The sequence below is a fragment of the Peromyscus maniculatus genome, chromosome 18 (assembly GCF_049852395.1).
Source record: "Peromyscus maniculatus bairdii isolate BWxNUB_F1_BW_parent chromosome 18, HU_Pman_BW_mat_3.1, whole genome shotgun sequence".
NCBI classification, from domain to species: domain Eukaryota; kingdom Metazoa; phylum Chordata; class Mammalia; order Rodentia; family Cricetidae; genus Peromyscus; species Peromyscus maniculatus.
The window spans coordinates 27019845-27032742 of NC_134869.1; the positions used below are offsets into that span (position 1 = coordinate 27019845).

The 12898-nt window shown below is 34.6% G+C and overlaps 1 protein-coding gene and 1 non-coding gene across 4 annotated transcripts in view; both read left to right on the plus strand.

Annotated features, from left to right (window-relative positions):
- The window catches only part of Mgat4c (MGAT4 family member C), a 675471-nt gene that overhangs the window by 316893 nt on the left and 345680 nt on the right, over window positions 1–12898 (plus strand). The window lies entirely within an intron of this gene.
- Window positions 7983–8091, plus strand: LOC121826097 (U6 spliceosomal RNA). Its single transcript, XR_006068418.2, has one exon. It is a non-coding gene; the product is annotated as a U6 spliceosomal RNA (small nuclear RNA).

Consider the following 12898-nt stretch of genomic DNA (forward strand, 5'->3'; position numbering starts at 1 on the left):
TTATCTTTTACACTTGCTTCATAAGAAAAAACTTATTCATGACATAGTTTGGGGAACCAAGAATCTATGGCTAGACAAATCATAGAACCCCCCCCCTACTCTCCATTACTTTACTAAAAGGACATAGATTAAACTGATTCCTAATGACTTGTCATCATTACTCATATATTAGCTCATCTCTCAAACCTCATAGAGAAGCATTGTTTTGCAGTAGATGATGATTAGATCAAGGATGCAGAGAATATGACTATAAAATGCTCAGCTCTAAGTGGGACATCTGTATCATACAACCTTCCTAATGTTCAGGGATTACTGTAGAAGATTTAGTGCCACAGGCAGTGGGGGACTGTAAGGAAACAGTGTTTTCTAGATACAACATAGTAGTCACATGTATGAACACATGGGAACTGTGACAACCTGTATAAGAACTGTGGAATCTCAGGCCAGACAAATTTCAGCATGGAGTTTGATATAGGCCAAAAAAACAAACAAACAAAAACAAACAAACAAAAAAAACACCCCTAGCTGAAGAGCTATTAAAGGAAACTGATAGCTTTCAGGATAAGAAGAGTTAGCTTTTTTATGGATATAGCCCCTCATAACTTTAATATGCTCCAATGGATTGCCAAGCACCACAGTAGCACTACTGGGACTTAATGGGCTTAAAAGACATTAATACACAAAGCTGGTGGGGACTGAAAAAAAAAGGCAGAGGAAGAGATTGAAATGTCAGATAAATATGATCAAAATATATTCTGAAAGAATTATTAAATATATTTTAAAGATGTATCTATGATCATACTAAAGTAAAAATGTAGTATATTAATGTGTGGTCATTATAAAAAAAATTCACAAAAATAAATTAATAAATTATCTATTCTTAGAAGTTATCTATATAACAGAAGATGCATTTAAAATAGTCATTAGTAAAATAATGAATTGGAGACATTTGTTTTTATACAGTGTATTTTATTAACTTAGTTTTCTAAAAATTATTTTATAGATTGGAATGAAAAAATGAGACTTCTTGGCTAACATTGTTACAAGGATGGTGTAGTTGCATTTGATTTAATCTCAGGTTTATGGTCAACAGCAGTAACACAACCTTGATGAATGTTCTTGACAGAGACAATCCCAAACTGAATTGTAAATGATGAAAACAATCAATTTTTTTAACCATAGCTTAATGCTCTTATATTATTATTGAAATATTTTTGAGGCCCATTTAGATTTCCTAGTGACTTTACCCAGCAGGTCTGCATAATGAAGATGATTGGACCATGAGCCTGAGTACCAGATATCTGAGGTGGTCTGCACTTGCCTGTGCTGTGGGGAGGTCTTTTGCTCCACCCCTTGGCATTCCTTTAAAAACCCTTTGGCAGAGAATTTCAGGGCCTTATGGATTAGGATCCAAGCCCTCTGGGGGCTATCTTGTATTTTCTATCTTTTTCTCTCCCCATCTATCCTTCTATCCAATATTTCCTACTGCTTCTACTCAAGAGTACTCTGGGGAGATGTGGGGGTGTGATGGTCCCCCACAAGGTATCACAATGAAAATAAAGGAGAAGTTGTGATCCTATATATTCTAAATCTGATTCCTCTTTCATCACAATGCACCATTATTAGCATGAACACTGTAAGCAATATCCTGTAGCCTCACAGATTTATCATCTGTGAGAGCATAGTCATACTTTGCTTTTCATGTTCCTCTGAAAACTAAATAAAATGTTATCTGAAGAAAGCGTTAACATTAAAATTTATTAAAGTTATTTTCTTTTGTGATTTTTATTATAATTGGTTATTCATATGTAAGTATAATTATAAATTTGATATATGAATTCTAATACAGTTACATAACTGGCTTATTGAAACTTTCGGAGTTTCCAGAAAAGAACTGTTAGGTATATAATGTTGCCCATTTGATCTTTATATTGTTGGGCATCTACAATGTGCCAGTCAATAGGCCGAGTGTGCCAAATTTGGTGACAATGGAAAAAACTACTATTAAACACAGTGCAAAGGGAGAAGTTACACTAAAATAGTGTAGCCTGTGCATAGAATTGAGATGCAATGCAAAGTCCTATGGTAAAGAACAGGCTGTCAGACAAATTTAATGTAAGCTAACCCTCTGATTGTCTAAATCCTCTATTTGGGATTACAGTGGCATCATGACTTACCAAATCTAAATATTTAAACCTTTGCATGGCCTGATGTAGCCTTTTTGTAGAAGCTTTGTAAAGAAGAAACACTTAAGTTTGATGAACTGAGTCATTTATCATTTCTGTGCACACCTCCCACAGGAAAGGGCCACTGTTTTCCTCTATGCCCTGTGTGAAATAAGAACGAGAAGACTGACGTGATTCTTAAATATTAACTTTCTCTAGATTAATCACTTTTTCCCTTTTAATAAAAAGTAGGAGACATATTACAGGATTAAGATACTCCAGGGTATGTTTTATTGATCCACTAATACATGATTTGGGCAGTTAAAGCACTTAGCCTTTGGGTTTTCAGCTCATAATGTACCCTGGGCATGAATAAATGCAATAGTAAAATATACCCTGGAGTGTTTTAATATCTTATTGAAAATAATAAAACACATGAACTGATATATTCTGAATTCAAAAGAGCAAAGGTTAGCTATGTAAACATGCCTTACTCTGATTTAAACCCTATTTGACACTTTGTGTAAGTTTGATAATAAGGTTACTATACATAAAATTTTATTTCTGAACAGTATATTTTGATAAATATGTGTACTAACATCTTCTAATGGACTTGAAAAAACCTTAATTAACTTTAAAGGACCCAAAGGCAAACATTGGATACGTAATATAAATGTGTAGTTAAAAATTCTGATTTCCAACGAGTATTTTATGATTTTCTAACATTTCTCTTCTGGGTCTGTTTACAATCATCAGTTAATTTATTATCTATTTCATTTTATAATGTACTTTCAACATGGAAAATAATGAGCCACAAGTTGATGCACATATTGAGGAACAAAAGGTGAATGAAACGCAATGTCTAGCTTTGAATATTTACACTCAAAAGTGAAAGCTGTGCCTACGTGATTCAAGGGGGAAAAAAATGACTGTAATCTGAGAACTCAACTATTTTTGCCTGTGGAGTAGACAAAGGCTTTGCAAACAAGGACACATTAATAAATAATAATAATACTTTGAAGAAGAGGGAAAAAGCAAGAAGAGAACAAAGTAGGCAGGTCAGTGTCACCTGGTGAGCAGTGTGCTAGTTGACAGACATGTCGTAGAATTCTCCCCAAAGGCAATGGGACATTGTTGAATGCTTCTGTTGTTTTATTTTTATTATTTATTTTTTTTTATTTTTAAGCAATGGAATAATAAGAGCAGCTTTATCTTCTACAAAGAGCCTTCTAGCTGCAATGTGGAAGATTGATTGTCCTGGAATGAGGTAATTATAAAAACCTAAGTGAGAGATGGCAAAATACTAAAGAGAGCAGGGTGGGAATGGAAGGCAGCATGTGAGGAATAGAGCTGAGCTAAAGCCTTTGCACCTCCACACACAAAGCTAAAAGTAAAGGTAAAAGTAAGTCTTGGTGACCATAAGACATTAGGAGAAAGGAGAGGAGAGCAGGAAGGAAGAAAGGAATAATTAGTGTATTTTGGCTTCCTTACTTCTTGTAGTAATTAACACTGGACCCAGGGAACGAGTACCTAGTGGAGTCTCATTAATCCTACAAGACCCAGGATAAGTTTTCAGGCTCTCTCCCCCATATATCTGCCTATATCTATACCAATATCTATATCTATATCTATCTATATGAATATCAGATAGATAGGTAGATAGATAGATAGATAGATAGATAGATAGATAGATAGATAGATAGATAGATAGATGATAGAAATAGATAAATATGTAGGTAGACAGAGAAAAAGAGAGAGAGTAGATAGATAGTGGTAGAGATAGATGTCTATTTGTCCATTCTTCTGTGAAATTATTTTGATATCCAGTTGAAGTGGACTACCTACCCCCTCCATATTACCAAAGGAATACATTTTTAGAAGGCAAGCATCTATTTATCTCATTGTTTGCATTGCTTCTTTTACTATTTCAATGTTGCTCTAAGATGTAATCAATATTATTGAATAATTTTTTTGTCAGGAGCCTAACCATGCATTTTTATGGGAAGAACTCAGAAATTAAATAAACAAAATTATACATAAATGAACAAACAAACAAGTAAATAAATTCATTTTTACAAGAAGAAAACAATTTTTCGAAGAGCAGAAGGGGCACATTATTTCATGATAGGATTCATGTATAGATTTTTTTCAGCCCCCAAACACTTGCACAAATAATTTAGTTCTTTTACTGAAATAAATTATTGAACAAATTTGCCATTAATATTAATATTAAAATGAATGCATCAGTGAATAAAATTGAATTCTTCATCTGATATAATCTCTTAAGATTAATTACCAGAAATAAAATTATAGAAGGAACCCATATGCATCTTCAGAGTGTCTAATATTTCCTTGTAAACTGCATTTCCATATTATCTCACTGACAATAATATTAGTATGATGAAGTGATGTGTCATTTAATTTTAACTTTAGATTTTCACTTAAGTTGCTATAACTGAGTTATGTATCCACCATTCTCTCTCCTTTAATAATTATACTTTAGACAACTTGTAATTCTTTTTTTTATTTTTTTATTTTTTTTGGTATTTCAAGACAAGGTTTCTTTGTGTAGTTTTGTACCTTTCCTGGAACTTGCTTTGGAGACCAGGCTGGCCTCGAACTCACAGAGATCCGCATGGCTCTGCTTCCTGAGTGCTAGGAATAAAGGTATGCACCACCACCGCCTGGCTAACCTGTAATTCTTTATTGAACGCTTTTATAGATATATTTTTCATTCAAAAATTTTGTCTACCTATTATAAGTATCTGTGGCTTGTCTCTACTGATAATTTATAAAAGTTAGGAAATTATAAGTAGAAAGCATATTGATAATTTTAGTTGTCATGACTACCAGATTTCTTATATTCTTAGATGAAATCCTATAAAGACTAATAGGCAAATTTTACCCAGTTTGTAACTAACCATCTGTAAAATCATCCCCATTAAAGGACAGAGAGTCCTTTGGATTTAGACATCACTGAAAAAAAAGAAAAGAAAGAAAGAGAGAGAGAGGGAGGGAGGGTAGTTTACAAGTGTTGTTTTTAACCAAGGACTACCCACACTAACCCACCATAAGCACCATAGCATTAGTTTGTGAAGTTGAAAGGAAGAATTGTAAAAGGGAGTCTGAAAACACAAGGCTTTGTGTATGCTTGCAAGTACTCTTACAACTGAGCTGCATTCCTAGCCTCCAGAAAGCTTTGCTAATTTGAAAAGATAACAACACCCTTCCCAAATTAAATATATTGTTAATAACAAAAATGCCAGTGTTTGCTGACTTGGAAATATGAGGACCACACTGAAGGTTCATTGGGAATTTTCTTTGGTCTTTGTAAGATATCTCATCTCAAGAAACAATCCACAAATTTAAACATAAGTGATACTTTCTGCCAGATATAGAAATAGACTGTAATGATGTGAGGTGTGAGGTGAAAAGTATTTAGGTCTGAAAACATCTCACAATGCTATTGGCAGCTTGGGACACAAGTAGGGGCCATTGCAGTCTCTTGGAAATGAGTCAAGTGAGGCTTGTGCCAAAGGCACATAAAGCCTAAGTCTACTTATTAAGCACAGAAGTGGAAGACATCCCAGTGTTTCCTAGAGTCTATAGTTTTTCAGTTAAACTCTGGATTAGATGATCAGGTACAAGACATATTGTAAGTAATCTTGATTTAATGGTGCTTTTAAAATGTTTCATGCATAACACAAAAATTATTACCTTCCAATGAGAGAAAATAAACCATTTCAAGTGACAATTCCATCAATTTATGATTCTCTATCAATGATGTTTCCCAACAGGTTACTGGATAAGCAAATTGCTGATTATCAATTTCAGTAGAAGAAATGCACAATATGGTAGTCTGTCTTTGAATAGCAATTGACAAGTAGCATATTTTTCACATCCCAGCTCTTAGAATAAAAATAATTAATGAGCATGCTTCATGAATAGAATTTGAGATTAACTTAGAAAATTTACAAAATAAAATCTTCTCTAGGAAATATGATTATATAAAGTAATAATAATCCATAAGAAGCTAAATAAATCAAGTGTAACTTTCAAATATGTTAAGAAATTAAAGGTCAGTCAAAGCTCTGTTGTATGACATTTTTAATATTTACTTAAAACTTTATAGTGTTATAAAGATGGCACATATTAGTGACATTTAATTCTGAAATAATTTCACCTTAAATTTTATAATGAAAACATGTTATCACCCGTACATAATAGAGTATCTCTTCAGTGATTCATTACCATGTTAACGAGGAGACGTTAATAGATGTATATGAGTTAAAATACAGATGTATATAAATAGTCACAAGATAAACTGAAGTTAGATTTCAGTGTCAGGGGTCAACAATAACAAATAATTAACCCAATGAATATCAGTCTTCTCTGAGAGTATCTTATTTAATCTATTTGATGAGGGAAAGAGCGAGAAGGAGAGGGAAAGAAACCAGAGAGAAAGAGACAGAGACTGGGAGAATTACATGACAGCTTAATATTAAAATAAGCACTGTTGTCCTTCAAATTGAGTATTTTAAAACATTTGTATGGTCTCTATGACCAGGTACAACTAATATAACCTGTTCATATTTGTGGTGCAATTAGAATAAATTATCAAAAAAGAGAACATAGTATTTAACTGTAATGTTCAACATTTGTTAGGTAAAATAATACAAATGTTGATTTTAGAAGCCAGATTCTTTTTCTTTTTACTCTAGGAATGGTTTTATTTTGTGGATTAGCAAAACTGCCATAAGGTAAAGAAGTATTCTCTTCTTGGATGCTTTACTTATTTCAAACAACATTCTCTTCTGACAAAAGAGTCCCTGGGGCAGGTGAAAACTAAGCACAAATATAAAAATGATTTCATTTCAAATTATTGTCCATGCCTGATTCTTTGAACACCACATTTTCTTTCAGGTTTATTAAGAGTATCCAAACTGTTCTTACATGTTTCTTTTGTTTACTTTTCAGCCTGAACTACTTGACTTTCCTGGGGAAATTCCCTTTGAAATTCAAATATCATTCTACACTTCAGGGTGGAATAAGGCTAAATTTGAGAATCTGCCATCCTTATTGTGACAGATTATTATGTTTTCATTTTAAAACTACTGTTAGGAAGATTAAGGAGGTAGGATGAAGAAATGATTCAGATCTCCCTATGTAGGTCATCCCTATGTGAGTGCATTGTTTGGAGTGGCAAGGCAAACAGCAGGCTTTCAGTCACCAGAAAGTATACAGACATAAACAAACCATGAACACAAAGGAGAGAGAGAAAGGAAAGGGAGCCTCCTTAGTAACTTCAGTAGATTTTAACATCAAAGTTTGACAGAATGAGGCTTTCTTTCAAAGATTTGAAAGAGGATAGTTAGGGGAGAAGGCTGAAATATCAGTGTCTCATCGGTTTGTTGATGGAGATATAATAGCCTGGGCTTGATGCTTCCTACTATAAATTCAATTCTAATTTGGAGTCTTCTTATTCAGAATTTTATGCATAATTTTTTTAGTTAATTTTTTATTCATTTTTGCATACCGATCGCATATATCCCTCTCATCCCTTCTCCTGCTCCCCTCCAGCTGCCCTCAGCCCCTGCCATGCACCACACATCCCCTCCTCCAAAAGAGGAAGGCCTGCCATGGGGAGTCTTCAAAGTGCGGTATATTCAGTTGAGGCAGGACCAAACACCTTCCTGCTGCATCAAGACTGAGCAAGGCATCCTACCATAGGTAAAGTCAGTTTAAGCATCAGGGATAGATCCTGATGCCACTGCCAGCGGCCCCTCAGACCGATCAAGCTACACAACTGTCTCCCGTATGCAGAGGGCCTAGCACATATGCTAAAATTGGAACGATACAGAGAAGATTAGCATGGCCCCTGCGCAAGATTGACCCACAAATTCGTGAAGCATTTATGTATAAATTTAAAGAAAGTGTGTAATACAAATTATGATTCCAAAATGTTTCGAAAATAAAGTCTTAATTGAAAAGGAAAAAATATTTATTGTATAGTTTAACAATAAAGAAGGGATATTTTTCATAGGAAAGTGAAAGGTCTTTTTATTTCTGTAGCATCTCACTAACATGTTAATATGTTATTTGACATGATAAAATAGATCTGCCTCTATATTTCACATATTCACTTCCAAAGATATTTCCTATTGGATTTAACAGATGTTAGTGGTCAGTATTAACAGGACTCGGATTTTTATTTTTTTGCTTGCTTTCTTGTTTTTTTAAGTACGTATCTCAATGCCTATTGACCTACATGATTTCTAGCTCATGTAAGATTTGCCTAACAATATGTCAAAAAAATCCATCAGCTCAAAATGGCTAAACAACAAGAAAATAAATGTTGATCACAAGTCACCTAGTCATCCTTTGATTTCCTATCATGACATAATTTAGTTATTTAATATATTAATTATTACTTTTATATTTTTGCATTATGACTCTAACTTAACAAATGTGGATATGAAGACACATTATTTGTAATTAACTTTTATCTACAACAATCTTTCTTTGGCAATTTTAATCAGTAATTTTTATTGACATTTTCTTATGTACAATGTGATTGCATGGTCTCCTATCAATTCATATATCATAAATTCATCAAATGTTTATTGTGGATAAGATACTGGAATTTAAAAATCAACAAGACCTCTGCTCTTGTGGAAAATAGTCCTTGAAATAAAACAATTAATAATCATAGGAACCCATATGACATGTTATCTTTCATACTCTCAAGGAAGGAGATAACCAGCTCCATGTTGCTGGGATTTGAACATATTCCTTTCAGTATTGTGGTATTGCCAAAATAGTGTTATTTAAATGTGGAGCCTTTAGAGGTAACTAAAATGCAATTGCTCCCTTGTAAAATGGGCCCTTATAAAATAGGCTTCAAGCAGTGGTGATAATCTTCAGCTCTTCCATCTTTCACTATGTGAAGAGTTTCTCCACTCCACCAGAATGAGGCATCAGGGAAGTCAAGGGCACTCCTTACCAGACACTGGAAACAGCCAATGCTTTTCCAGAATCCGTAAGAAATACATCTTTATTCATAAATCACCCAGTCTTGGGCGTTTTTGTTTTAGCTTATAGATTAAGATGATAACTGAAGGAGGCAGGAAGTGTCTTTTGCCTAGAGATTACAGAGTCTACTTCAAGTACAGTATTAATTATGTAGACATAAAAGGTATATAAGGTGAGTAGCTACTGAAATAAAGGTAGGATATATATTGCTTGTGATGCAAACAAGAGAACCTGTTAGGATCCCAGAACCCATGTGAAAACCATGAACATTTGCATTGGAGAGGAAGAGGCAGGAAGATCTCTGATAAGTGTTGTTGGCCAGGCAGAATAGCAAATAGGTGAACCTCATGCTAGCGATTTTTGTCTCAGAAACAAAAGGGAAGAACACCTGAAGAGAAGAACATGTGAAGATGGACTCTGTCTGCCATGTGTGCATATGCACACACACACAAACACACACACACACACACACACACACACAAATACACAGGCACACACACAAACACAAGTACAGATACACACAGGTGCACATACACAGATAAAAGCACAGGCACACACACACACACACACACACACTCACACACACACACATTTTCTTGTTCAGTGATGCCAATATTGCCTTCTAAAACATATCAGAAACATCACTCATTTTCTGAAACTGCTTAAATTGATGTTTATGCTTCTGAACAATGACTTCAGCCTATAAGAGTCTTCACAGTCTCTTCAGATTTTAGTAGCTCTTGGAGTCCTCATACAGTGAACGCTACTTTTTATGTTACTTTTCGAAGAAACAACACAATCTGTTTTAGATCTTTTGTACTTAAACAAATTATTTTAACCTCCATATACTTCTATTTTCTCATCCTTAATGTGTGTACAATAGGCACACAACAGAGCTGCGTTCAACACAAAAAGATATAAAATATTACTTACTTAAATCCATGTCTGAAAATTATACTCAAATATTAACTATTTCTCTCACTATTGTATTATGTTTTAAAAAAATACATTAATTCAACAGATTTCCTCATTAAGAAAAACTTTTATATTAAATAAATTGGTTGTTTTCACAAAACCCTCTACAAAAAAGTTTATCATCCACATCCAGATACTTTTACTGAGTAAAATACTTCACTTTTTAGAATTATACTCAGACAACTATAAAAAAAAAAAAATAATGTTTGTCATACTTTAACATTAACTATTTAACAAATTTTAGCTTCTGCTACATATAGCACATCACTCACATGACTTGGATTACTCACTCACATGGCTGCATTACATTATCCTCTTAACACTTAAAACATTTTGATAGCCGGGCAGTGGTGTCGAACGCCTTTAATCCCAGCACTCAGGAGGCAGAGGCAGGCAGATCTTTGTGAGTTCGAGGCCAGCCCGGTCTACAGAGCGAGACCCAGGAAAAGCGTAAAGCTACACAATGAAACCTATCTCGAAAAACCAAAAAAAAAAAAAGATAATATTATTTCAAAATATATTTCCAATATTAACATAATAATAATAACATGCTACATTTAAGATGCTATAAGTTCTCATTTTTATATTTTTTTGTTTTTATTTTTTTAAGACAGAGTTTCTCTGTGTAGTTTTGGTACCTGTCCTGGAGCTCACTAGATAGAGTACACTGGCCTAAAACTCACAGAGATCTGCCTGGCTCTGGCTCCCAAGTGCTGGGAATAAAGGTGTGCGCCACCACCGCCTGGATTCATTTTTATTTTTTTAAATTTTGAATTTTTTTAGTATGTGAGTCTTGTATTTATATCATTCCCAGTCCTCCTTCTTTCCTCTCCAGCTCTTTCCATGTCCACCCATTCCTAAAATTCATGACTGCTTCTTCTTTAATTATTATTGTTTTATATACACACAAACATGTAAATACAGTCTGCTGATTCCATTGTTTTGTTCTTCTATATATGAGCTTAGGGTTGACCACTTGGGTTTGGATAACATCAGGGAAGTTGTCCTAGAGAAGACTGAATCTCTTTCTCTTAGCATCCATTGACTGATTGCTCACAGCTCTTTATCTGCTGGTGGGGGCTTGTGGGATTTCCATTTTCATGTCAGCCCAGAGCCTGGGGCTGTCATTCTGCAGGTCTAATTTAGGAGACTGCGTTTTAGACATATCGTGGATACAGCTCATTTGTCATGTATAGAAAACACTGCCTCATGGGAAATATCCTGATCCTCTGGTGTTGACAATATGTTTATGCCTCTTCCATGAGCTTCTCCGAGCCTTTGGTGTAGGTTTTATATTGTGGATGTATCATTTGGCATTGGAAACTCCAGTCACTTCTTCACTGCATATTGACTTCTTGTAGACTTCTGTAATTTTACCAGTCTGTTAGAAACAGATGCTTCTTTGATGATGGATGAGCATTACACTTATCAGTAAGTGTAAGAATTTAGATTAGTTAGAAATTATACTGATTTAGGAAAATGGAAGAAATAGGTCCTCCTCTAGGGTTCATGACCTCAAAAAACATGGTTAGATTGTTAGGTTAACAGCACTAAGCATGAATTCCCTCCCATTGAGTGGCACTAAAGTACAGTCAGATGACTGTTGCTTACTTCCAAATTGTAAGTGCCACTATGGAAGGCTTGGAGATATCTTGCCATTTGAGTCATCATTTTAGTTTATAGATTTTTGTTTGTTTGTTTGTTTTTAATCTGGGAGGGAATACTGATTGTCTTTCTCTCTTAGTAGCTTGCATACCAACTTCAGATACTATGAGAATGAGCCTTCAAGAAGAAGCCCTCTACAGCAGTTCCATATCCCCTCCTGCAAGTTCCATTCCTGAAGTCTGTAGTATCTTCAGCACCAGGGTCTTACCTTCAGGACACAACCAAGGTGGCAATGGCCATAATCTATTTTGAAATACTGACTTAACACCTGCAGATCCTGACCTGTAGTATGTGATGTATCATAAATATCACCATAGAGGTTTCATTAACACTATCATCGTGACATTCCGGGTGTTAAATATTTTATGAGTAATTTTCTGTTTTATCATCATAAAAAAAGCTCTTGTGGCATTCTGACGATCCAACCTATGAAGTACAAAAATAAATAAATAAATAAAACTAATTTAAAAGACAACTACAACTTGCTTGATGAAAAGACAGGGCTTGAAGTGTGAGCACTTGATGCTGACACCATTGACTCTAATGATTAAATTATACTTTTTCTCCAGTGAACATTTTGACCCAAAGATAGATAAATGGATATCAGTGTGTTATTCCTCTATCTATTGTTATGTGTCAATCTTAATTTCGCACCTCCTACCACATCCCTCTGAAGCGGCTGTTTCAATCTTTTCTTTACACGGCAACGTGAAGCTACTCTAAGGCTTTGAGACACACTGGGACTCCCTCCTGCTGCAGTTGGCCAGTTCTAATTTGTCTGGAAGACACCTAGATGATGCCCTAAAAGTACTGATATCATGGCTTCAGTGGAATTCCATTTAACTTTTGAATTTGCTTGTAATATTTAAATAAATTTATATCATTTCCCCCATTTCATTTCTTCCCTCAAACCTTTTTCAAGCCCTATCCCATTGTCTCTCAAAGCCTCAACTACACACACACACACACACACACACACACACACACACACACACACATGCACACACACACACACACACGTATAAAATATACCGCGTCTGTGAATGATCTCTTACAGCATT